The sequence below is a fragment of the Xenopus laevis genome, chromosome 2L, assembly GCF_017654675.1.
Source record: "Xenopus laevis strain J_2021 chromosome 2L, Xenopus_laevis_v10.1, whole genome shotgun sequence".
NCBI lineage: Eukaryota > Metazoa > Chordata > Amphibia > Anura > Pipidae > Xenopus > Xenopus laevis.
In genome coordinates this window covers 37,930,467-37,956,888 of record NC_054373.1, presented here as the reverse complement: position 1 = coordinate 37,956,888, position 26,422 = coordinate 37,930,467, and the positions used below count along the sequence as shown (strand labels likewise).

General features: G+C 37.5%; 1 pseudogene; it reads right to left on the bottom strand.

Annotated features, from left to right (window-relative positions):
- Positions 1-4,271: 4,271 nt before the first annotated feature.
- LOC121400161 lies at positions 4,272-4,476 on the bottom strand (annotated as a pseudogene).
- Positions 4,477-26,422: the final 21,946 nt, after the last annotated feature.

Here is a 26,422-nt window from a genome sequence, read left to right as displayed (position 1 = left end):
CTGCATACAGTCAGGTTTCTTATAAAAATGGTACACATTTTTAAATTAAAGTATATTGGAGATAGGTTTCTTTTTCATTAAAGAAAGTAAAAATGGGATTTTATTTTTTTGCCTTTACATGCCCTTTAAGAACAGCACTGTTATATACTGAATATATTCACTTTTTATATTCCAAACATTCTAGTTTATGAGTGTTTTATCCAATATACCAATTACAGAGTGCTCCAACCCTACTACATTCCAAACCCTTTAAGATAAACAGGCACCCAGAACCCGCAGCTTGGGGAGACTTCACAGTGAACACAATTCCCTTGCAGCACGCACTCAATGGAACAGCAAACAGTGTGCTGTTCCATTTGAGTGTGCGCTGCAAGGGAATTGTGTTCACTATGGGTTTTATGTCTTAAATAAAATATTTAGAATTTGAAAATTATCTCATTCGGAGCACGTCTAAAACCAACTGAGGCACTTACCTTTTTAATATTCTTTCATCCAATAGGAATTTATGCTACGACACTAGCAATTGTCGGATTACTACAAGGGAGCAGAGAATCATTTAACAATGAAAAATTTGTCTTGACAATAATGTAGTTTGGCTCATTTACCAAAATTGGCCAATTTTGCCCTGCTGTAGTAACCCATGGCAACCAGTGTTTAGATTTAATGACTCTAATGAAGAACAATGAAGACAAATCTAACTGTTTGTACTGGAGAAAATAGCAGATAAATAAGCCTCAGTTGGTTGTTGGAACATTTTGGATAAGTGGATACTGGATGATAAATCACATATTTTATAATGGCAATATAATTCAAATGTTTATATTTTTCATATAATTGCCAGTTTTCATTTCAACAAAATATGCACAGAAAAGGTGTTTATTTTCAAATGTCCTGTAAAAAATTGCCTGTTAAACCACCAGCAGTTTAGAAACAGTAGAACAGTAGTCTTTAGTCTACATCCCATAAAATAGAAACTGGGCAGATAGGACAGAAAATATTGGGTAGGACAGGTCACCATCAATCAAAACCCTCCTCCCACGCCACCACATTATTATTTGGCTGGTGTGACACATTTTATTGGTCAGCCAGTTAGGTAAGTACAGGGTGGATGGTGCAGGGTCTTCTGTGGTATATTTTATGCTATTTGGCAGCAAATTTTAGACTATACCTTTAAAATGCTCAGCTTATCTTATTAAAATAAACTTTCTTTCAATTTTAAGCATGTGTACATATACAACTGCAAATTATTACAATTATAGATCTTTGTCTTAGAAATAAAACAACAGGGTTAAAAGTCTCTCAGAACTTTGCAATATTTATTGCCTTGTTTCACCTTCTTTATTAGAGTCTTCTAACTTCCTGTACAAATGTCATTAAAACTACAGGGAGTTCTAGACCTTTTAATGCAGGAGAACACTCTATTATTTAGTATTGCTGTAAGACAATCTTTTCAACTGCAGTTTTCAAGTGATAATTCAAAAAGAAAGATAAACTTGATTGAGCAGATACTGACTGTTAGTCACTTAGGAATAATGTGAGTTAAGTGACTTTAACTTTTAACTAGTGGGATTTTTGGAAATTGATATCAAAACATTTACATAAGGTGTTGTCATTGACTTCAGAGTCTTCTTTTCACACACATCTTTATGAATTTGAAAGTAAACTATATTTTATAGTAAATAACATAAAATTATCTATAAAATTTAAAATAAAAACATGTCCGCTGCACTTCTAAGTATGGTACAGTATTATTAATGTTTAAGTAAAATTATTTTTTGTTGCAGTGCTTAAGTTTTTAGTGGTGTTAATTAATTTTTCCCACTTTGGTCAAACTTTCTACAACTTCAATTGAAAACCAGTTTAGGAAAGTCATTTAGTATGATATAAAACTTGGTTTTGAAATAACCTTTTTTTTTATTGTTTTATTTATTTTTAGTTGCATTACTTTGCTAGAATACAACCTGTAAACCTCTGCAAACTGATAATGGGTGAACAACCAGAATAAAGCTAAATCAACCAAAACTAGGATTAGTGTAAAGTTTGACTTAAAAGTCAGAATTGTAATTTCAACACATGTCTTATTTAGTATGCCAATTTTTAGCAAAAGTCTTTTTAGGTGAATACTGTTCCTTCAATCCCATTTTTTTCTGCCATTTATAAAACCTACATCTTGTCAGGAAAATAAATAATTTAGAAAAATAATTGGATTATTTGGATAAAATGGAGTCTATGGTAGATGTTCTTTCCATAATTTGGATCTTTCTGGATAACGGGTTTCCAGATAACAGATCCTATACCTGTATCAGTAAAACATTTGAAATATCAAGCTATGCATATCCCTCAAATAAGACAGCTCATGCTTGTTTAAAAATCTATTTTTGAATAACCATGGGCAGAAACCAACTAGCATTGTAAGTTATACATCAGTAGTTTACTTAGTGAACAGCTGTATCTTGCTCCTCAAATTTTCCAGGCATTTGCCAAAGAATCTGCAAGCTGATCACTCTGTCCATGTACCTGGATAGAGAACTGGCTAAAAGATAGACTACAAAGAGTGGTGGTAAATGGACCAGTGTTGTTAGTGAAGTACCACAGGGCTCTATGTTCTTTCTTGCATAAAAACGGACATTAACTCAAGGGGTGAAAACATAATTATGCCTCTTTATAGGTCCCTGGTGAGGTCTCATCTGGAGTATGCAGTTCAGTTTTGGACTCCAGTCCAGGGATATAAATGAGCTGGAGAGAGTGCAGAGACGTGCAATTAAACTGGTTAGAGGGATGGAATACTTAAATTATGAGGGTAGACTGTCATGGTTATTGTTGTTTACTCTGGAAAAAAAACACTTGCGAGGGGATATGATTACAGTTTATGAGTACATTAGAGGACATTGTAGACAAATAACAGGGGACCTTTTTACCCATAAAGAGGATCACCGTACCAGAGGCCACCCCTTTAGACTAGAGGAAAAGAACTTTCATTTAAAGCAACATAGGGGGTTCTTCACAGTCAGGACAGTGAGGTTGTGGAATGCACTGCCGGGTGATGTTGTGATGGCTGATTCTGTTAATGCCTTTAAGAATGGCTTGGATGATTTCTTGGACAGGCTTTTGTAATACTAAACTCTATAGTTAGTATAGATATGGGTATATATAATGTATGTGAAAGTAGGGAGGGGTGTGTGTATGGATACTGTGTTTTCATTTGGAGAGGTTGAACTTGATGGACTTTGTCTTTTTTCAAACCGATTTAACTATGTAACTAGGTGTACTATAGATTCCATTTTATCCAAATAATCCGAATTTTTAAAAATTATTTCCCTTTTCTCTGTAATGATAAAACAGTAGTTTGTACTTGATCCAAACTAAAATATTATCGATCCTTACTAATAATAAGTAGGAATAACAACCATCTGCCAACCAAGCTGTCAGTACAAATCATAATAAGAAGCAATCACTCAAACACATCATCATGGTAAATGAGTTAGTATTATAATAGAAAGCAGGACAAATACAAGGCAGTAGCTATGACTGCAAAGTGCTTTTATTGGGGAAAAATGGGGACTGACTGTATTGACTGATTGACTGTATCAATTTGGGTGTGGACACAGGACACCTTGCAGGAGAATCCACCTACATGTACTAAAGGTGAGCTACTTTCAAGAATATTTTACCTTAAAAATCCTATCCAATAAGCCAGGACGTCATTTCCGCACTTTCTATTTACCCATGTTTAACATTATGATGACAAGACTTCTAAGCTTAATTTTTTTCAATATTGGAATCCTGTACAACATTTCTTAAATATTGACTTGGCTTGTCATCTTAGCTTTCCTTGTATCAGATGCATTATGAAGAACTCAGTTTTATAATATTCGCAAAGTCATGTGCACAAATTGTTTAAAAATTTGGTATTTTCAATGAAAAATGGAAGACTAGGAAGAGGTCAATCATGTTCCAGCACCATCATTTTCAAAGGGAAAATACATTTTGATGATGAAGAGTCTGTCTTGGGTAGAAGAAAAAGTATGGCATTTACATTTGTTTCCATTGGCATCCTCTGTGGCATTACTGCAATACTGGCCTATTGAGGCTTAGCGTTATTATCAAAACAAAAGATGGAAAAAAGCCCCACCAGACACACAGTCTCACAAAGATGTTCAACTGTTTTTTTTTCTCTCAAAAATTGCATTTAGTGAACTCAGAAAGATTATCAAAAGCTGGGTGCCAAGACAAAGAATGCTGTCTACTTTTTCAGAAACAAACTGGAAACCACCACTCAGATTGAGTTCTCTTCCTCGGAAAAAGAACAGGAAACTCATCAGTAACAGGCAACATCCACCACACAACAAAACTGTTACTGCTTTTCACGATAGAAAAGAACACTCAAACACATCATCATTGCAAGTGAGTTTGGACACTATTAAGCACATTTCACACAACAAAACCTATAGAAATGATTCCTGAAAGTATAGTCCTCACCAAATGCCAGGTTGACATTTCTGCACTTTCTATTTACCGATGTTTAACTATAGGGTGACAAGACTTTCTAATTGTAAGCCAAGGCTAAAATTCCAATTGTTTTTTGTTTGTTTCTTTCTTTTCTTACCCCCTTCAAGCTAGACTTCTTATCTACATTCCATGGTAATACAACATGGAAATGCCAAGAAGGTGCAAAGGAATCTTTGCTGACATGACAAGTTTAAAGTTCTATCTGACGGTGATGGAAATTAATGCAATCTACATTCATGATTTTGTCTGTCCTTCTCTTCCATGAACGTGCAAGCAATCTTTTGCGCCATGATCTCTGTTAGGCTTTTAGGAAAGACTTCATTTTTTTCAATATTGGAATCCTGTACAACATTCCTCAAATAACGGCTTGGCTTGTCAAAATAGCTTCCATTGTATCAGACGCATTATGAAGAACTTCAATTTTACAATATAAAAACATGGAAATGCCAAGCAGGTGCAAATGAAACTTTGCTGACATGACAAGCTTGAAGTTCCAGCTGACGGTGATGGAAATGAAGGCAATCTACATTTAAGATTTTGTCCATTCTTCTGTTCCGTGAACGTGCCAAGATCTCTGTAAGACTTTTAGGAAAGGCTTAATTTTTTTAAATATGGAAATCCTGTACAACATTCCTTAAATACCTTCTTGGCTTGTCAAATTAGCATTCCTTCCATCAGATGCATTATGAAGTACTTAAATTTTACAATATTCGCAATTTTCAAATAATTATTAAAATTTTTGCAAAGTGACAACAGAGACATAGCAGTTAGAAAAGTGGAGATGGAAAAAGTCACACTCAATACAGATTCTGACAAAATCACTATAATTGCTTGACTACTAAAATTACAGAGCATTAATTATAAAGATGGGGTCAGTGTCCTCCATGTGAAAGCTGGCAATAGCTTGATGAAAAGGCAAATAGTTAAAAAACTAAAAAAAGAAATTATGAAGACTGATTGAAAAGTTGTTTAGAATTGGCCATCCTATAACATAATAAAATGTAACTTAAAGGTGAACTATCCCTTTAAGTCACTTCAGAATGTGGAAATTACTTCAGACTTCCTGTGGAATGCCTCTATCTAAAATTTGAGATTGCCAGCAAGGATTATATCGCTCTCACTACAGCTAATATAGCTATTGTGCTAAATCCTTACTGTCATTCAAGTCTTTGCAAGGATGATACAAGGCAGAGGGTCAAGCCTATTTTCACATCAGTAGGTATTAAATATTTATTTAAGACCGTTTTGGCTTATGACTTTATCCACAAAGACAGTTCCTTGGACTTGTTCTCATTTTAGACCTCTGCAGCAGGAATTCAGCATTTGGACAGTAGTCTCCATTCCCTGGGTATTTCCTACATTCAGAAGAGGTGGGGTCTGCTGACCACAGATGCATCCAGCAAGGAAGAAGGCATTGCCTGGACAACAAACCAGTCCAGTGTTGCTGGTCCATAATGGAAACATCACTATCTTTGAATATCAGGAGTTGAAAGCAAGCTTAAGCAGATATCAGTAGTCTACATAAAAGAGGTGGTCTACGTTTGGGCAGATCACCTGAGCAAAGATCTGATTTTAACAGGAGTCTCTGCAGACATCTGTGTTCTGACAAATTGTGAATAGATTTGGTTACCTAATGTAGACCTGATGGCATCAAGGAAGAATGCCAATTTTTTCAGGTTTCACCCTCTCTTCAGTTATAGATGCACAGGATGCAGTCTCAGTGGTTTGGGATTACAATCTAGCATATGTATTTCTTTCCATTCCAGTGATTGGAAAGGTCCTCAATAAGATTTGTGAGGATTGAGCAAGTGTCATACAAATACTACCACTCTGGCTCTTGAGGGTGTGGTTTTTCCAGTTGATTCCTTTGAATCATGGGGAGTACTGGGTCCTGCTCAGGTAATGGACCTCTTGTCATAGGGCCAATTTTTGCCCCAGGACCTCAAGTCATTCAGACTAACAGTATGGACCTTGATAAGCCCTTACTAACAAAGCTTGGTCTTTCAGATTAGTAAGTGAAAACCATTAAACATTCTAGTAAGCCTTTGACTAACTAAACTTATGGAAGAATTCAGAAGTTTTTCAAGAATTTATGCATAGCTCAAAATATTAAGGCATCTTCTCCCTTGGTTCAGAATTTCTTTGATTTTTGACATCAGAGCTTTGATAAAGTTCTTAAACTGAGAACCATTAGAGCACATGCTTCAGTCAGATAGGATATGAAGTTTCCTAGATAGCACAAAAAACTATGGAGTATGTGCAGCAAGCTGAGATTCAAATGCAAAGGCAAAATATGGCAGACTAGCCAACAGTACCTCCACAGCTTGCTTATATTGAGTTATCTTTAGGCAGTCAACAGCATCTCACCAGCTTGCTCAAAGTGGATTTTCTGCATCTCATATGTATCCATGTGTGCCACCAGACTTTTCATAAATATAGCCAGCTCAGGGAATACCTCCTCAGTGGGGTCCATGGCCAGTTCATACTACCTGGCTAAAGCATACTTTAAATGAACACCAGGGGGCTACAGTTAGTTCTCAGGGGCTAATGGTCTTAATTTTGGCATAGGAAGCAAGGGAGAGACTGGTTGAGAAACAGGCAGAAGTTAACTGTTAAAGTAACATGTTTTCAACAGACTGGCCCATGGCAGGAAGAACATCCAAAGCACAGTACTGCAAGTGTTAATGTACACAAAGTCAGTGGAACACTATCAGTGGAGAACTGTGTCAGGATCTCCCTGGTTTCAAACCAATATATATACATGTATATCTGCCACTGCTCCTCTTGCTTGAGCCACAGGAGGCAGTATGGCATCAACCTGACACTGACTCTGTGACTCTGCCTCCAGGTCAATATTTTCTTGTTGATGCCCACTCTCCAGCTATGGACAGTTGCTCATTAAAGGACTATTTAAACCCGCTTTCCAAGCTGATCATTGGCCATTCTGCCTTTTCCTAGCCTTATGTTGTGTTGGTCGTGTTCCTGATCTTGGTTTTCTCTTGTTCATCTGATCTGTTCCTGACCCTGTTCCTGATCCTGTTTCGGCATCCTTGTTCATGTGACCCTGCTCCTGCTTTGTAAGTCCTAATTACCAGAAAGAGAGAAAGAATTACCCAATTGATTGCACCACCGCAGTATATAAACCAGAAATTTCCACCAACCACAGATTTATTATTTTAAAACATAACTTTTCATAATAATTGTAAAAATATGCCCAAAATAAACAAAGGAAGTTAAAATGTACTTTAGAAGGGAAAGTTAACGGACTCTATCGTCACTAGCTTGTAGACAGATAACAGTGGCGGATCTACCGGGGGAGCAGGGGGTGCGATTGGGCCAGGGCTCAAGGCCCTCCGGCAGCTTGCACACCACTGATTCCGGCCAAAAAAAAGTGTACGGGGGGGGGCTCAGCTGCACGTCCCACACCAGGGTCCGTCCCCTCTAGTTACGTTACTGACAGATAATAGAGGGTTAAATAATATTTCACATTTGAACCTATGAGGATCACATTGCCGTGTCATGATCACAGTGAAACCAAACTTTGATTAAATAGTTGGAGATTTATTGATCCATTTAAAATAGCTACTCATCACATCAGTGTAGGTTCCCTCCTCTACCCTACCCAGAGGACAGCATTAATCTATGAGCTCCATCACCCTGTCCACAAGTTAAAGGGTAATGCACCTAACCTTTTAACTTGTTAAGTAGTTAGGGTAGACGTTAACGCAGGCAGGGCGCCGGATTGCTCACACTTTCTTTACCTATCCTTACCTATCTGGGCAGCGTGCTTATCCTGCCGGGAGGGGGAAAAACTTTGCGTGAATGCTGCAGGGAGCCAAAAGCCGGATCTCTTACACTACTGCATCTCCAAGAACTGTTCATTTGGGTAGCGTGCTGATCCTTCATTTGGGTAGCGTGCTGATCCTGTGTGGAGGGGAGGATAGTAGTGCTGGAGGTGCTTGCTGTGTACCAGCTGAAAACAGCGGAGTACACTTTTCCTCTATATGGGCATACAGGCATGGCGCTGCGAATCTGGGCAACTAAATAATCCTGCAGGGAGGGAGAAAGAACTGTGTATGTATAGTGTATATAGTGAATAAAGTACCCCCTCTTGTAAAATATAAGGATATTATAAGTTACCGAGGAGTGTTTTTATACAGGTCATGGAACTCCAAGGTAAAGGTGGCCATACACGGGCCGATAAAAGCTGCCGACAGACCAAGTCGGCAGCTTATTGGCCCGTGTATGGGGGCCCCCAACGGGCTTCCCCGATCGAGATCTGGCCGAAAGTCGGCCAGATCTCGATCGGGTGGGGTTAAAAATCCCGTCGGATCGCGGCCGCATCTGTTCGTTGATGCGGTCCCGCGATCCGACCGCCCGTTTGGCGAACGCTAGGATCCGATCGTTGGGCCCTAGGGCCCACGATCGGATCAGCCCGATATTGCCCACCTCAAGGTGGGCATATCGGAGGGAGATCCGCTCGTTTGGCGACATCGCCAAACGAGCGGATCTATCCGTGTATGGCCACCTTAACTCTCTAACTTTGCAACTTGGGGTACTTTATTTATTATAATACACAAATTTCAGCGAATCATGTGACAGAAATGACATCAGAACTCACCGTTTATAATTGATGACATCAAAACTCACCATTTATAAGGATATCATTTACAAGATATTCATATCTTTTGTGTATTATAATGGTATATAATGATGATATATCCGCAACAACAATAAGTAGACACTTTCCCCTACTTTCAAGACACTGGCATGTATTCACAAATGTTGTAACTTGACACAGTGGCCACTGCAATCCCCATAATCTGACATCCATAGGGGCAGAATAATTCATATAAGAGGATGGTAACACAAAACTGACTTTGATCAGCTATGAAATATTATTTAACCCTCTATTATCTGTCTACAAGCTAGTTACCATAGAGTCCGTTTAGCTTTCCCTCCTAATGTACATTTTAGCTGCCTTTGCTTATTCTGGGCATATTTTTACAATTATTATTAAAAGTTATGTTTTGATACAATTAATCTCTGGTTGGTTGAAATTTCTGGTTCATATACTGGGGTGGTGCAATCAATTGAGTCATTCTTTCTCTCTTTCTGGTAATTAGTATTTCACTTAACCCTAAACAACAGCAATTTATATCAGAATTCTCAGATAGAAGATGCACCCATTACTATTTTTGGTTTATTTGTAAGTCTTGCTCCTGTCCTTGTTCCCCAGTATCTAATATCCCAGTTTTGGCCTCTGCCCAATAAGGAGTCTGCATGGTTTCTGCCTGCCAGAATATGATGTGGATTGGCTGCACATTTTGCACTCCTCCAAATTAAATAAAAATTATTTACCACATTATATCAACTTGTATCTCTATGGGGCAAATTCACTAAATTGCGAAGTGCCTAATGCTAGCGCAAACTCGCCAGCGTGATGTCATTTCATTACTTCGCTGATTTACTAAGAGCGCTGGCGTAAATTCACTAGTGAAGTGGACCTACTCTAGCACTACTTCGCACCCTTACGCCAGGTGAAGTTGCGCTATGGCGAAGGGACGTAGCTACACTAATTCACTAACTTGTGCATTTTACTAAATGTTACCTCTTGCGCCAGACTTACCTTTCCCACCTCAGACCAGGCGAAGTGCAATAGAGTAGACAGGGATTGCTTCAAAAAAAGTTGACATTTTTTCTAAGTCTCAAAAAATGCTGGCGTCTTTTCCTTTTTTAAGGGTGATAGGCTGAAAAAGATTGTACATTTTTTTGGGGGCACCCTCCTTCCCCCCTACATTTTCTAACATATGGCAACTCAACTATACAGTGGGCACATGTATAAGGCAAAATAACAACTCTATTTTATTTTATGAAGGTTTCCCAGGCTTGTGTAGTGTAATGTATTTGCTGGAATATATACATCCATTGTACTTTAACTTGGGGCTGTATGCAAATTAGGCATCGCTAGCGTAACTTCGCTTTACTTGATGAATTAAAGCTAGCGCAAATTCGCTACCATTCGCCTCCCTGAGCGCAACTTTGCATTTTAGTGAATTTGCGTAGCACTGGCGAAACTACACCTGGCAAAGTGTGGCGAAGTGCAGCGAAGTGCAGTGAAGTGCGGCAAAGCTGCCGCTGGTGCAACTTCGGATCTTTGTGAATTTGCCCCATGCCTTTAAATGTTTAAATGTGCCTAAAATGTTCTAATTTAAAAAAAAGCATTTTTACAATTTAGTCTTCTTTTTCTTATACCATAAAAATGAAAGAACTCGGGCTTTGCTTCCCTAATTTATGCCACTTTCTTATACATTAGTTAATTACTTACATGGTGGGTGCATGTCAAGGGCCTTGCGGCTCCGATAGCGGATAAACCTGGACCAGGGAGGAAGTCCAGTAATTCAAAAGTTCAGTAATCAAGAATATAAGAATTTAGAACACCCAGGGACACCATGTTATTGTGACCTATAATTGGGTATTGAACCCGTGACCTCGGCACCCTTAAAATATGATTTTTGCACCAATGTCGCGCTGACGTCACTGACCTGGCAAGGCGCAATGACGTCAGTGCACAGCACTGGGCGCCAACTTTTTGGATACAGAGCAAAGCGTACTACATGACAGAGCACTCCTGGTGCTCCTGACAGTACCCCCTCCCCCAGGGGGGCCACTAGACCACTACATATTGGCTGCCTTGGAAAGTGTCTAAAAAATTCTTGCACCAACTGGGGAGCATGGATATCAGTATTCTTTATCCAGGAACACTCCTCAGGACCGAACACTTTCCAATGGATCAGGAACTGTAGAGAACCTCTGGAGAGACTTGAGTCCAAAATATTTTCCACCTCATATTTCTGTTGCCCGTCCATGGTGATAGAAGAATGAGGAGATTGTTATACAAGAAGGCGATTAGATATAGCCGGTTTCACTAGAGAGACATGGAACACATTAGGAATTCGCATCTCAGGGGGAAGTTAAAGTCTGACAGCCACAGGGTTAACAAACTGCACAATGAAAAAAGGACCAACAAATTGTGGACCCTAATTGGGGGAAGGAATTTTGAGATTAATATTTCTTGTTGCAAGCCACACTTTGTCCCCTACTTATATAGGGGAGAAGATTTTCGAATCAGCATAGTCCTTGTAGACCAAAGCACTTTTCTCCAAGCTTGTTTTAGTGGCAGACCAAATGGCGGACATATGTGCCACATGATCATAAGCTGCTGTAACATCTGACAAGAGGAAGTCTTGAAGGAAGGCTTGAGAATGTTGCCAATACACCTTCAGGAAGGCTGACCTACCAGTGGAAGCATGACAAACATTGCTATGAGCAAATTCCACCCAGGGAAGTAGATCAGACCAATTGTCCTGGCAGAGAGATACATAACTTCTCAGGAACTGCTCCACTGCTTGGTTTACTCTCTCAGCTGCCCCATTGGATTAATGGTGAGAGGAGAATTGAATTGAAGAGTGATGCCCAGATCTTTACACAGGGAACATTAGAACTTGGACACAAACTGGAAACCCCTGTCCAAAACAATCTCCACCAGGAAGCCATGTAGTCAGAAGACGTAATGGATAAAAAATTGAGAGAGTTCTACCGCCGAATTAAGTTTCTGAAAAGGGGATGAAATGTGCCATCTTACTGTAGCAGTCAATAATTACCCATATAACTGTGTTTCCCTTGGAAGGTGGCAGTTCAACAATAAATAGCTAAGTGAGTCTAAGGACAATAGAACGTATGGACATGAGTGACTAGACCCCCACAAAGTCTTTAACATCCAGCTGAACAGTTGGCCGCCAGACAAGCCAACTTGCAAGCTCCAAAGTGTTCCTGGTACCGGGATGCCCAGCCTGCTTGGAACAGTGGCTTTGATGGATGATGGGACTGTGAAGCTAGGGAGGCACATATACTATACCTATGGGTGTATTAGCAGGAGCCGAGGATTGGACAGATCTGGTTGGCCAATTGTGGAAACAGGAAAGCAATGATTTTAGTTGGAGGAACAATTGGGTCTTGATCCTCACAGAGTCAACCCTCAGGAATAATGCTTCTGGATAGGGTATCTGTCTTTTAATTTCTGCAGCCAGGATAGTATGTGATAACAAAGTTAAATATGCGCATGGGTGTAGTTTTTCATTTGCGATTTGAACCCTGAGAGAGAATGGCTCAGGCCCCAATGTCAGAAGCATCAACTTCAGTAAAGAATTCCCAATTCTCCCAAACCAGGAGATTGTGGTTTTGGACCATTGGACCATTGGGCTTTGTTTTTTTTTTTGTATTAAGGGCTTACTAAATTAGGTTGAATATTTGATCATGGCTAGTTGGAACCTGAGTACCAAGGTATGTGAGTGAAATTGTCCTCCAGTTATAGTTAAAGTTTGCTTTCAAGGAGTTCAGAATACTATCCGGTGTTTAATATTGTATGTGTAAGCATTTATTTTTAAAAAACATAGAGAATTTGGTCATGTGTTATGAATGGAGTCCCAAATCCAGAATTAATGCCAAAGTCCCGGTCACAGCCCACTCTTCCGCCTTTAACAGCCACATTTTGCTTCAGGATGAGCCCTCCGCTACTCGGGTGCCACCAGGTCTTAACGTGAGAGGACCAAGGGGAGAGTTTTGGGCAGGCAAGGGAACCGAACGTTGGAACACAGAACATGGAGTGTGGTCAAGGGATATGCCAAGTCGATACCAATCTGGAGAAGCAGTAGAGATTCAAGAGACGAGAAAGTAGTCAAGGTCACAGGCCGAGTCAAACACAACAGAATCCAAGAGAGTAGTCAAAAAACAGGCATTGGTCAGGTCAGGCAGCAAGCAAGAGGAGGTCAAGAACAAAGATCAGACAATATATTTTCATGCACCGAGGAACAATGAAGATAGACCTACATTGGGCAATGAGTAGTAGGCCGAGGGAACTAATATTTGAATTTTGTGCTATGCACAATGAAGTCACACGCTGGCACAGAAAAAAAAGGCGCAAGCACACATCTTGCATCAGATTGAAGGAAGCTGCAGCTGCGGGTGTCCCTGCAGGGAGTGCAATGGGCATGCCCACCGCACCACTGGATCACCAGGTACCTTTACAATATACTGTAATACAGAATGCATATAGGATACTGAAGCCTTACAACTTTTGAAAATGAAAAAAAAAACAAAGCATTAGACCCTTGCTTAAGGAGCCCTTAAAGATTAAATGTTGTGTATACCTAGGGATATGTTATTTTTAAACTAAATATGGAAGTCTTTGAAATGTAATATGTGTAATCAAAATAAAACAGTGGTGGTATGTTAGTGACAATGGAAGAACAAAATGAAACTAAGCAGCAAACCTGAAGTAAGATGAGAGAAGTAGCCACTGGTGAAGTTGTATTTCATGCAATATAATTATTTCATTGGCAGTGCTGTGTGTATGTGCTCTAAAATATTTTTACAACTTTTCCTGTAAAAACAATTAAATAGACAAGATGTGTAAAACATTAAACACAACTTACTGCACCACAAGCCTAATCAAACAAATAATTTATGCTTTCAAAGTTGGCTACAGGGGGTCACCATCTTGTAACTTTGTTAACATCTTTGCAGGACTAAGACTGTGCACATGCTCAGTGTGGTCTGGGCTGATTGTCATAAACAAAGCTGCTTGAGTTCTGCATGGCTGGGAAGTAAGTGTATCATATCTAGTGAATAAATAGGTGCTATCTGAATTAACTCATTAAATCAGATGTAACCACAATGGTTTGTGTACCTGTACAGGGGTGGATTTTTATAAATCCTTGGGGAGGCTAAGCCTGTTTGTTCAAAAAAGCCCCCTTTAAAAAAAATCTTTAAAAAAGAGAAACAAATCCTCAGCTCACAAGTGCATGCAGTGATGTCATTGCGAGATTTTGTACTTTGCATTATCTAGGCTAGTTTGTGCTGGCGACCAGGGCTAAAAGGCACAGAAGCTGCTGATCTATCACCTATTATACTTGTTTGGTATGTGGAGACTGTCTTGTATTTATATTACATTCAATATCTGAACTTTTAGTTTTGGTTTTTTTGTTGCAAGGCGTTATTGGCATAAAAATAAATATGGGGGCTCCTAATGTAAAATAGAGCAGCAGCCAACAGTGTACTTGGGAGTTTTGGTGGTTGTATTATTAAAAGTAGCAGCAAAAAGAAGTGTGTAGGGGCCATAATGCAGTATCAATCAGGTTGAAATGGATGTAGCAACAGGCAGTATGTGTGAAGCCATTGTTAAAGTTGCCATCAGAGGTGCCTGCCATAATACTACATATAGCAGTCCCTGTAGTAATGTGGATAGGATGAAAAAACTAAAACAATAATGGGATGAAAATAGCATGCAATGAGGTAGCATCAGGCTGTATGTTGCAGCATATAAAGAAAAACAGAATGTGTGTCCTAAAGTGTAAAACAGAACACTTACAAATAACAATATATCTATGAAGATTTTCAAGTCTGAATGAGTTTTCTTACAAATGTTTCACCATACACCTGTGCATCTTCTTCAGTTTAACTGAGTGGTAGGTGTTAGCTGCAACTCAGAGTGAACGTGTGATCCAGTCACCATGTTAACTTAGTGAATGGAACTTAGTGAACGGCAGGTTACCGGGTTTTATCCTTGCCTGTCCCTGACTCCTCCATTCCTGCTGCCTGTACTGACCATTACCTGACTTGACGACTCTCCTGATTCTGATTTGGTACCACGTTGATTCTTCCCAGTGTATGACCTTGACCTGTGACCCCGACCTTGCTCCTGCTACACGCCTTGGTACTGCTTTGCCCATTTGGTTTGACCCGGCCTGTTCCCAAACTATGCTTACTGCTCCCCCGTCCCATCCATACACATTCAGTTCCCATGCTCGCCCAAAACTGTCTCTCTGGTTCTCCCACATTCAGACCTAGCGGCATCTGAGAAGCGGGGGGTTCCACCCGAAGCCAAAGGAGGCTGCTATAGGCAGAAGAGTGGGCTGAGATGGAACCTTGGAGTTAGTTCTGTGTTTGGGATATCGCTTGTTACATTAAGTTTTCGTGGACTGCGCTGGGTTTAGCCGAAAATCCAACATTTTCTTGGATTTTGGGCACAAACTAGAAAAAATGGAGCAATTCTGCTTCTATTTTCTTCAAATTTCCTGGGCAGATACATATGAAATAGATAGAATGAAATATCCAGCTTTTTTGTTTGGCGTTAATGTTTGGCTTTAATGGAAGATGATCGCTCTGTGGTGCTCGCTGGAAGAAAAACGGTCAAGTGCAGTTTACTCCTGATAGGAGCACAGGCCTGGATAATCAAGTAAGTAACTGTGATCACTTGTGGGTGACTAACTTTTGGAACCCTGAGTATAAACTGACTTTCCTTGTCCTTTAAAGATGAAAGTAAAGAAAAGGGAATATTTGTAAACATGCTAAAATGCAGGTATTCTTCTGGACCAAAATGTTTTTTAATATATAAAAATAGTATTATATGCTACTGGAGGAATAGATTGTATGGAAACTCAGTGTATGTAGAATATCACAGGGCTAACAGCTTCTTGTACTAGGTTCCTTATTCATTAAACCACTCAGTATGTGCTCTTAGCTGAACTGAACATTCACTGCATAAGTTACTTGCACTGGAGTAACTCAAGTTATGCTCTCAGCAGGAAGAAGACATTAGCAGTCTAGATTCTGTGTTATGTGTCTAACTTGCTGACACTTTTTTACTTCAAATATGTACAGTGATCTTCTAAGATGCTTGTAATTTTATTAGTATATTGCACATATAGAATACCTAAAGTTATAAGCGACTATCCACCTTAATGAATGTTAAAAACAAGGAGTGAAATAAGAACATAGAAATTATTTGTTTTTTTAAAGAATACACAAATATCATTTTTATGGGGTAAATATCTCAAAATTTTACCTTAATGCTTAATAACAAAATATTTCAATGACCAAGTTGATTCAGCAACTTAAAAGATTTTCTCTGGAAAAAAGGCGCTTGTGAGGGGACATGATTACACTTTACAAGTACATTAGAGGACAGTATAGACAAATAGCAGGGGACCTTTTTACCCATAAAGTGGATCGCTGTACCAGAGGCCACCCCTTTAGACTAGAAGAAAATAACTTTCATTTGAAGCAACATAGGTGGTTCTTCACAGTCAGGACAGTGAGGTTGTTGAATGCACTGCCGGGTGATGTTGTGATGGCAGATTCAGTTAATGACTATAAGAATGGCTTGGATGATTTCTTGGACAGACATAATATCAAAGGCTATTGTGATACTAAATTCTATAATTAATATAGATTTGGGTATATATACTTTGAGGGTATGGATGGGGTGTGAGTATGGATGCTGGGTTTCATTTGGAGGGGTTGAACTTGATGGACTTTGTCTTTTTTCAACCTGATTTAACTATGTAACAGATACTGTATATACTGTGGTGAGGTCAATTTCAGGATACCTGGGAAAATCCCAGACGGAGCTTACAGTACATGTCTCCCAGGTTCCTAACAGAGTGGTTCTACTAGTCCAGCCTGGGTGTTTTAGGTTTAAAAATACATAGGACTAGGTTGTGAAGACTATTAACCACGTTGGTATCTTGTTCCCAAACGTTATGTCCTCAATAAAGTATGGTTGCTATGCCAGAATGGATGTAGGAACAAATATGTCAATGCAGAAACTATGCTGCTACATAGTTTATTCAACACTGTTGAATAAACAATGTAGCAGCATAGTTTCTGCACTGCAGTATCTGTTCCTACATCCATTCTGGCATAGCAACCATACTTTGTTAAGCAACAAAAAAGTATGCTGACCCCCAAAAACCTTACATTTTTGGAAAGTACACATTCTGATGAATCCAAAATGGGTAACTCTAAAGTATCATACTAAAGGCAGCGGTTTTTATGACATTTCTGATTATCACCTACAACAATTTTTTTTAATTGAATCAATTGGCACCACCACCCCTAAAGCTGCCACCCTTAGGCTTAGATGACTAAACATTTAAATAATATATAAAAATAACCTATTGATGAAAAAGCTTTCATTCACATAGATTCACAAGATTCACAAGATCTCCCCAAACCCATTACACCAGGGTACAATACATCACACCCAGCCATCGTTTATTTGAAAATCAAATAACAAAAATGTATCCAGAGAGGGTAAAATACACAAAGAGGTAAAACAACTTAATAGGCAGATTTACTCCTCAAAATAGAACAGAAACAGAGAACAGAAACAGAGAAAAGTATGGGTTTTCAATTACGGATGGAACTTTTGTCAAAAGGAACATTGGTCTGTTTTTTTAAATAAAAATAGACTATAAAAGTTGCTGTTGGTTTCTCTGGAGAAGAGGTGCTTGTGATGCAGAGAGATTGCTCTTTAGTAGTGACGAGCGAAACAATCCTTTTTAACTTTACTGAAAGCAAAATGGCAATTTTTTCCCAAATGCATTGGAGTCAATGTGCTTTTTTCCCTCACAATTTTTTTTTCTCTGAAACAAAATGCATGGAGAAATTTTAATAATTTACTCTCTTTTGCTGTATAATGCCAACAATGTATACCGATTTTTTGAGCCACAGGAGCTGTTAGGATACCTGGTAGTCCACTGGTGTAGCACGGATGCCCACCGCTCCATCTTCAGGGACTCCAGCAATCTTCTAGTGAGCACATCCAACACCATAACCCATGTTCACTTGCCCAATATAGGTCTATTTCTATAGTTCCTGGGTGCACTTTAATTCTGTTTTGTCTGTTCTCTGACCTTTCCTGTCCCTGACCTTCACTTGTTCACTGACCATCCTGACATTTGCCTGTTCCTGCCCATTCAGATCCTGATTCTGTACTGAGTTACTGTTGGTTTTGACCCTGGCCTGTGACCTTGACTATGTCTCTGACTCCTGATTCTGTACTGCACTGCCTGATTGGTATCAACCTCAGCTTGATCCTTGACTACACTTCCTGTCCCTGTCCTTCCTGTACACATTACAGTTCCCTTGTTTGCCCAGAACTCTCACCTTGGCCTTCTCACATTAATACCTGGAGGGCTCTTCCTGAAACAAAAGGCACAATTATATGCAGAAGTATGAGCCAAGACCAGCACCTTGGTGCTTGTTCTGGGTTTTGGGATACCATAAGTTACAGGAGCTCACTCACATTTTATTAAAGTGTCATAACCAGATTTTCTCCTTGTCTTTATATAAAAATAGAAATCCCTTTAGTTGAATGTACATTTCTATATTTTGCTCATCAATGATTAGTCTCAAACACTTCATTTAATTTCCTTCCTCTTTCTTTTGAAGCAGATTTACTCTTCCCTCGTGAGAATATTATCTCTGATTAGCAGAAGGATTGTAGTATTACTATAATTGTCGGGCAAAGTGTCCTTGATATCCGGATACGTATAGAAGGTTTTTAAAAATTGTCATATATATAGAATTATTCAACACATTCAAATAATTTATTGAAATAGTTGAAAAATATAAAGTTAAGTAATACATTCTACATACAATTGTTCAATGTATTTTCTGTGCATTATTATTAAAAAGTAATTGTTTTATGCTAGTAGAATTATTTTTTTTAATTTTCATGTAAATGAACAGTTATCACTTTAAAATGAGGTTCTAATTTTCTTAATTAATAATTTAAAACCTTAAATAAAATAAGGCATGAAAAATAATTATCCAGCTATATTGTTCTACCATTTTTTTTTACATGTTATGATGTAGTATTTGATTCTTAGTAAAATTGCCATGTTCAAGAAAATGTACTTCCCCGTTAAATCCTCAAAACTTGTTTGGCTACTTAATCAGGGGTTGACAAAACAAGTTGGATCACAAACAACTTATTCAGTGTGTTAAATAGTACAGAACTTTGATATGGTGATTAATACTTCACTTAAATGCATGATGATTTACATTACTAGAGTCAAAAAGGAAAATGAAAAAGATGAATTAATAAATTGACCACAAAAACACATGCTTATTGATATGCTTAGCAAAGGTATGCTTTTTTCAATGCTGAGCTACAGTAATTTTGTAGTGGTCTAGAACATAGGTAGCTTTTCTTGATTCTTAGACTGACATCAATATCTTTATGATGCACTGATTTCTGAATAATTTCTGCCAGGAACAGCATGGGGCTATTGCTCCTGAGATGGTTGACCAAAAATATATATATTCAAAAAAATCAAGACAATGTGACACTCTAAGATGATTATAAAGTATGGGTTGCTGATGTATTTGGCCAAATGAGGATAGAAAATTAACTTTATAGTCATGTAAAGAATCCCCATGCCTTAAAAAACAAAAGAAAGAAAATGTATCGAGAGTCATCAGTTGCTTATAGAAATCTATGGGATATATTTGTGCTCTGATTGTTTATTGTTTTTTGATTGCTTCTAACAGTGATACTGTATAAAAGAAAACTAGCCTTCCCTCCAGTTATGTTTGGAGAGTTTATAAAGTCTGTTTTTTATTTTATTATTTTTCTTACCTATATATATGCATTACAAATAAATTGATTCTCCTTAAGCATGTTCATTTTTAATTGTTGATCAGCCAAATAATGAAAGCACCTGCCATTGCACAGTCTATATAGAACACGTGTGATTTGTATGAAGTTATTTAATAAAATAACTTTTCTTTTTTTGGCATGTTAATTAGGAATGGGTGAATTTTTTCACCTTGTTTTGCTGCGGAAATGATGCCCATAGATTTGTATGGAGTCATAAGTCAAAAAAAAGATGTGTGTAAAATTTTTTTGCAGCGTGTAAATTTTTTTTTGATGCCCATAGACTATAATGGGCGTCAGCGACATTTCGCCAGCAGCAAATTTTTGGCGAAACGAAATGGGTCGAATTCACCCATCCCTAATGATAATACTTAACATGCATTTTGTTTCAATATAAATTAAAATTATGTTTCTAAGGGGGTTATTTACTAAACCTCAATTTTTTCTGGTCGAGGTATTTTGGGTAGTGATGGGCGAATTTATTCGCCAGGCGCGAATTTGCAGCGAATTCCCGCGATTCGTCGTGAAACCCGCCGTGGAAAATTGTTGAATGCCCAATAATCAGAAAATGTGGGGTTTTCAGGAGATAACTCAAAGACAATTGGGCAATTCGGGCCTCAAATCTGAATAATTCATACGATTCGAGTTTTTACTTGATTTTTAACACAGAATAACTGAACTCATTTAGTTATCTCATTCATTTAGTTAACAAAGATAATTGCGTCACAAAATTCCATCAAGATAATGAGTTTTTTCTGAGGCCTCGTGAGTAGGCTTGGGCGAATTTGACCCGTTTCTCCAAAAATTCGCCGCCAGTGAAATGTCGCCGACACCCATTAAAGTCTATGGGCGTCTAAAAATTTTTGACGCACAGCGAAATGATTTTGACGCATGTAATTTTTTTTGACGCACAACGCCATACAAGTCTATGGGCATCATTTTCGCGGCGAAACAAGGTGAAAAATTCGCCCATTTTTACTCATCAACAATGTTGGTATTGATGCTTATTGGTTAAGTAAAATGCATTAAATGAGTTTACATGACTTTGTTCAGTTTATCTCGAGTCATGATGCATTTAACACACAAAGTGAATTTCTTATTCAGAGATTTATCCCTAAAGAAATAATCAACAGTCCTGTCACACAGCACTAAAAATAAATGAAACATTCAGGATAATTGTAATTCTTCATCACTATGAATACTATGGCTAGCAAAATGCAAACTATTATGAATTCTAACAAATTGATGTTGTTTTCCTATAACAGAATATATAATTTCATAGATGAAACATGAACAGCTCTAGTATTGTTATAAATGCCACAGAAAAGTTTATCACAATTGCTAAAATGCATGTAAGGTTTTATCATGTTAATACAAAACAAAAACTGTGGTACCGTGTTAGCCAGTAGCAAAAATAACAAATAAAATAACAAACAAATACAAAAAGTATTGTAGAAGTGATACCTATATTGGCTAACAATAAAAATACATTGCTAGCTCATAGTGTGACATGAAACCTGACCCTAAATTAAGGCCCTGTCTTAATGTGTTAAATAACGCCATACATTTGAATTCATAAATCTTCCTTTCCCGTTCAGTTTTAAAGTTCCCTTTTAGAATTAAGACCTGCATGTCCTGAATGTCAAAATCACAGTCTTCAGGACATGCAGGTCTGTTTAGGTGCAATAAAACATAACTATTGTATTGGTGTTACGGAGTGGTGCCTGCCCACTACTTACGTTTTCTGTGTGTTGCTCCCATTTGCTGAAGGTCTGGGGCATGAGCACCCGGACCCATTGTGGAAATCGGTGAGCTTGTCCCTTTATTCACAATATCCATGCTTCCTAAGGTTTATATTTAATTACGCAACAAGTCTCAGAGCAATTAAAAACTGAGGTTTAACCCTCTGTTATAGCACATCAAAGGTGAAAATCACTTGCATGAAAACTAAACATTCATAATAGTAGCAACATCTCAAAAAATGGTAATAAACCTTATCAAATAACATCAACATCTACAATAGTTACGTTTTATTGCACCTAAACAGACCTGCATGTCCTGAAGACTCTGGCCATTTAAGAATTTGACTATTTGCCACCTAAAATTCAATGGGAGAGGTCCAGTGACCAATTTGGAGATGTTTGTAGCCTTCTTGACATTCAAGTTTTTTTCAGAGAAAAAAGTCAAATCGAATTTGGTCGAATTCGATTAGATATTTGATTTTTTTTAAACAAATAACCCTCCAATTGAATTTAAAAAAAAAAATAGAATTTAATAGAGTTAAAAAAACTCATATGAATTCAGAATTCAAACCTTGATAGATCTGTCGAGTTTTAGAGACTTGTAATGTTTTTTATAGCTTGAATGAACTCACAACGCAAATGTTTTCTAATTTAAGAAAAAAACTTAAATGGAAAAAACTTGAATACAAGGTTAACATTCACCGCACCAGAGGCCACCCCTTCAGACTAGAGGAAAAGAACTTTCCTTTGAAGCAACGTAGGGGGTTCTTCACAGTCAGGTCGGTGAGGTTGTGGAATGCACTGCCGGGTGATGTTGTGATGGCTGATTCAGTTAATGCCTTTAAGAGTAGCTTGGATGATATCTTGGACAGACATAATATCAAAGGCTATTATGATGCTAAATTCTATAGTTAGAGGCACATTTATTAAAGGTCGAATTTTGAATTCATGTAAGTTTTTTTTAAACTCTATTAAATTCAATTGGGGGGGGTTATTTAATAAAAAAACCGAATATCTAAAACTCGCTTTAATTTTACTGACTCAAACTCGAATAAACTTGGTAGGTTTTAGGTGGTGAATAGTTGAATTCAAAATTTGGCCATAAAAAATAAAAAGTCAGCTATAATAGTTGGTTAGATTTGTGAATGTATGTAAGTGTATGACAGCATCACACAGTGAAACTCAAGGAGAATATCAATGCAACCCAGTGCAAAATATTGTACTAAACTTTGTGCAAAATATTTTTCACAGTTAATAAACAACATGGAAATGGGCATCCTTTGCACCTGCAAGCTAAGGACAGTATGTGAGTCTAACACAGGTGCACAACCCAAGTATGGTGCAACACAAATGGGCACACTGGACTTACCATCTGGTCAATATAGGTGTATATAGGGGGAGCAAATAGTCCCCCATTTTGATCTTAGTGCTTCATTTACTGATCACAAATTGAGGCCATTGCATTTCTTTAATATGCTTATAAATATTGTGTGATGCAATAAAAATGAATATTATAAAAAAATATGAAAAGAATATGTGAGTAAAGGGAAAAAAAGCAATACCCAAAGAGGTTTTATCATGCAAAGCCTCATCTCTGATAAGAATAAAATGATATTTTTCTCTGTCATTGTTTTGACTTTTTCTCTAACCCTCTATAATGTTCTTTCAGTGTAGTAGCTTGTGCCAGCAAGTCACATTGCAATTATCTGAGAAGCCAAATTCCTGTGATTTATTATCGTTGCTCTATCTAGGATAAAATGTAAATCTTCTAATAGCTGACTTTTTCAGGTTAAGAGCAAGAGGAAGTAGATGTAGATTGATGTTAACTTCTTGTAGAGTATATAGGATAATGCCCTATTTTTTGGCACATTATCTGACAAGGAAAATGTGGTTTAGAACCAAGATTGCATAACCAGCATAACCTTGGGTTTTAATTATGTTTTTATATATTTATCTTTATCAGTGGAATGACTGACGATCTTAAATTGATCTATTCATAATGCCATTTTAAAAAGTGTATGAAATGTACCTCATTTGACACAAAGCACTTACATTCTAAATCACTGCTGATTGAGATTTCTTGACTTAATAAAAAGTAAAAGTCCGAAAATGTAATAAAACAGGCCAAAGCAACACTATTTCTAGGTGTCAGGTCATAAGCAAAGGAACTTTTGATTCAAGCAATTACTAATATTTTTTAAAGGTACAGTGCATCTTTTTTTTACAAAACCCTTTCTTTGATCTGTTGGGCAAACAATTGTTATGTCCTTTGTGTATACTTCTGAAACATATGTCTATGTTCAAATGCTCCTAAAGCTGGGACACATGGGCTTTTTTGTATGTAACTTTCTGTCCTCCTGGAGACTGGACACATTTTGTGCAGTTCAGACACAAATTAAGTCATATTATACTGTAATGTCTATTCAGCAATTGTGAAGTGTAGTTATTAGCTTAGCAAATAGCCCCATTCATGGTTGATGCTGTCATCAATGAATATAGTTCCCCTAATAAATGTTTATCTGGGATACAAGCGTTTAGTACAGACTCATTGATCAAGGAATATGAAATATGGGTGAAATGACTAATTTAAAGGATAGCAACTGCTGATCAATTATATCCTTTATTTATTCATATTCATAGGCAGAACTAGATCCAATCTCTGCATATATATAAAGATTTTGGTAAATTTGAAATATCAATTTTGATGTTTAAATAGTAAAAAAAAATAGTAATTATAAATTCCCAGACTGAAGGAACAAAAATTCAAATTATTTATCAGTGTAATTAAAGTTAATTTTGCTTGACCAATGTGATAAAATAGGGTTTGAAATGTTTTTTTTTGGGTGATGGGTCCCCTTTAATGCAAGTGCCTTCTTTGCATCGTGGTTTGCAATAATGTGCAGGCTGCATATAAAACTTCATTCAGAAAGATTATCTTCTCCTTTTTCTTGGGTAGGATTTTCGAATAATTACAAATAGACAAATATGAACAATTATTTATACTTGACTCATAAGACAGGAAAACTATGTATTTTAAGCGTTAAGATAACAACTTTTAATGGCACAAGTTTTTGGTTCTGTGTTTCCGCAAGTATTTTTGTAACTATCCTGTGCAAAATATATGTACAGGTATAGGATCCCTTATCCGGAAACCCGATATCCAGAAAGCTCTGAATTACGGAATGGCTGTCTCCCATAGACTCCATTTTATCCAAATAATCCAAATTTTTAAAAATGATTTCCTTTTTCTCTGTAATAATAAAACAGTAGCTTGTACTTGATCCCAACTTAGATAGAATTAATCCTTATTCGAAGCAAAATCAGCCTATTGGGTTTATTTAATGTTTAAATGAATTTCTAGTAGCCTTAAGGCATAAAGACCCAAATTACGGAAAGATCCGTTATCCGGAAAACCCCAGGTCTCGAGCATTCTGGATAACAGGTCCCATACCTGTATATATCTATATCATGATTAGTTGCTTGTAACTGTAAAACCAGTAAAAAAAAAAAAATAGTGAGCTATATCTATTGCTACTTAAGAAGACATCTTAGCAACATGAGCCATCAGGATAAACTTCTCCTGACTGAAGGAGACTTGTATGAGATGTGCCTGCTCCTCCCAGTTAAAACACTAGCTAAGTTAAACTAGTTATTCCCTTCAAAGATTTTACATATATTAATAAATGCTGAGGCAGCAATACAATTAATGCACAGTGTTCAGGGTTTGATTGCAAGAAATTACAAAATTAACATCATAATTATTATGAATTTTACCTAGCAAAGAGGAAATTAGATACAGTATTTTTAATAAAATATGGAATAAATGGGAAGCCTAACTGAGCACAAATACAACACGATATTTACTTTACCTTTGCCCTCACGTATGACACTTGCTGGACTATCAGATATTCTTTTGGTCTATGTATACACTTTTTTAATATGCTGAATATCACCAGTTGTTATGCTTAACAATATCTGGGGGCTTATCTTCCTGTGAATAATTCTGCATAATAACTTGTTATATTTGGATCTTGTATAAATTCAAAACCAATAAAAATAAATATGGTTAAAAAATCAACATCATAGCTATCCAATTTGGTGTTGGATCGTAGAGAATCAAATGATTTGAACAGAATCAAATAAAATGAGTTGTGTTTCACAACCAGGTTTATCTGATAATTTGCCAGAAGAGAATTCTGAAAATGTGCTCACACTGCAGGGAGGCGGCTGCTGCACAGGAGCTGAGACACTGGCAGAATTGGAAATTAGGACAGAACAGGGACAGATCCTGACAGGGATTGCTATGAGTAGCATAATGACTAGAGGAAGGTTAGATCATGTTTTTTAAAGGAATAGTTCAGTGTGAAAATAAAAACTGGGTAAATAGATAGGCTGTGCAAAATAAAAAATGTTTCTAATATAGTTATTTAGCCAAAAATGTAATGTATAAAGGCTGGAGTGACTGGATGTCTAATAAAACAGCCAGAATCCAACTTCCTGCTTTTCAGCTCTATAACTCTGAGTTAGTCTGCGACTTGAAGGGGGGCCACATGGTACATTTCTGTTCAGTGAGTTTGCAATTGATCCTCAGTATTCAGCTCAGATTCAAAAGCAACAGATATGACCCATGTGCCCCCCCATCAAGTCTCTGATTGGTTACTGCCTG